The following is a 2,240-nucleotide window of genomic DNA, read 5'->3' as shown; positions in this document are numbered from 1 at the left end:
CAAACATAAACTGTGTATAAATGTATGTGTGTATATGTAAACACACACAAATACACATACATATGCATGGAATCATACATATATTATATTAATATGTATTGTGTGTTTACTGCCACTCTCTTGTAATATGTGACAGCTTCATAATTGTGCTTACAGTTCTGTGAGGGTCAAGAGAACAAGCAACTGAAAAATGGGCAAAGAAATACCATTTATATATATCTGATGGAACTAGGGGATCTTTTTTTCCTTCTCCAGGAAAAGCTGAGCCAGGATAAATTAGAGTCTCAGACTATGTGAATGAAGGTTCAGTCTGACAGTTATGAAACATGCAGTGAATAGTGCAGCCATGTTCACCAGCAACCAACTGGGATGACCAAAAAGAGCAGGACCTGAGGGATGTTGGAGAGGGTATAAAAGGATACCAAGGTGCTCACCAGGACAAGGATGGTTTGTGTAGCTCTGGACTCAAGGGAGGACCTGGGGGAGAGGCTGGTCCTGTGGATGTGTTGGACCCGCTGCTTGTGCCTGTACAGGATGGAAACCATGGAGCCGCTGGCCCAGAGCATGAGCCCCAAACACAAAGAATCAGGAAATGATAACAATGCAGCATACAGTAAGTTTCACTTTTGTTGTGAAGTTTAGAAAAGCAGTACCCTAAATTTTTTTTCTTTTTAATGGCATCATTTCTCCAGTTGCCAGTCACATATACAGGAAAAATGATATTTACCAGCATGTAGAGGAGCCAGCACTGGGATATGGACAGGCCCATACACTTGGGAGCTTTCACTTTAAGCTCCGCCCACCTGGAGTTCCTGGGGCTGATGGTGATGGCCTGGAAGATACTCAAGAGGCAGGTGCTGCTAATGCACACACCCCTGTCCACTCTGTAAAGGTAGTAAATAAGTTTGCATCCAAAACCTTTGAGGAAATCTTTCAACCCAAATGCTGCCATTGTTTTGGTGACTCCAATAGTGAGAATGAACAAGGAGTTGGCTACAAATAGGTGTTGAGAATCGTATCTGTGAACCTTAACCTGCATCTAGTGATATAAAAGAAGAGATAATGGTATAGAAGAGAGAAATTCTCCAGGACTCCAACAACTGTCTGGGATAGGAAGACCAAGCCTGTTGCCAAATCCCTGGAGGACATTCTGCCTGTTCCCAGGCACTGACATTTATCTTGAAAGCCAGAAGATTCTGCATGGAAATAGGAGATTTAGGGTACATGTCAACTGAAATCCAATCTTCTCCACTTACCATTAGTACCCACTAAGAAATATTTACTTAAAGTTTGTTGTTCATTAAGAGTTTTCTGATAGTTGAATGTGCAACATTTAAAGTGTGTTTATAATAAATGCATCATTGCTATGAAGATGGTACATGTGGTAACTTCCTTATTCTCCACAAATCTATGAGGTGGCCACTGCTATTGCTCTTGTTATAAAGACAAGGAGAACTTAAGCACAGGGAGGTTTGTCTACATTCACATGCTGGTTAGGGGCAGAGTGGAGACTTAAACCCGGCTTGGCACTTTACTGTGCTCTACTAACAAAACTATTTAGTTGTGTTCTTGCAATATTCCAGATATAGACTGAGTTTTGTTTTTACCCCTTGTAATTTGATTTTACACTGGTGATATAGTACTTTACCATTTTGGTGGTAGCAAGTTTCCAATAGTGTATAAAAATGTAATCCAGAGGCCAATATTAATTATGAAGAAAGCTTTACAGGTCCTAATAAAATGTAGATGAACTGGTTGCAGTAAAATACTACAGGAACTTGTGTCATGACCAAGTTGGATTTAAGGAAAGCAAGATTGACTCAATATTAGGATGGCAACAGAAACACTCATTTGCTTTTATGCTAGGTGAAAAGATATGACAGTGTCTACCTCAGGAATTATTCAACAATCTCGTATCATGCCCTAAATTACAGGACTTGAACCACTAATACATTACAAAAAAAAAAAAAAAAGAATACAGTGTAGGCTAGAAACCAAAGCATTACTCTTTGCAGTTCATATACTCATCAATTAACTAATACATGAGTTAAATAAAACTACTGGCAATGAGATAAGAATATTATTAAAAATATAAGACACATAAGGAAAATGGCATCTGCATGGCATAGAATCTTGTGCATTTTAAAAACTGAAATGGTATATTTTTGGGTTGATATTAGAAAAATCACAAGGTACTTTTGAGCATGATAGCTCCTATCTGAAGCCCATAATATAAAGTT

General features: G+C 38.6%; 1 pseudogene; it reads right to left on the bottom strand.

Moving 5' to 3' along the window:
- Nucleotides 1-276: 276 nt before the first annotated feature.
- Nucleotides 277-1,149, bottom strand: LOC119521868 (annotated as a pseudogene).
- Nucleotides 1,150-2,240: the final 1,091 nt, after the last annotated feature.

The sequence above is a fragment of the Choloepus didactylus genome, chromosome 27 (assembly GCF_015220235.1).
Source record: "Choloepus didactylus isolate mChoDid1 chromosome 27, mChoDid1.pri, whole genome shotgun sequence".
NCBI lineage: Eukaryota > Metazoa > Chordata > Mammalia > Pilosa > Megalonychidae > Choloepus > Choloepus didactylus.
The sequence above is the reverse complement of the archived record's forward strand: the minus strand, read 5'-3'. Positions and strand labels throughout refer to the sequence as shown.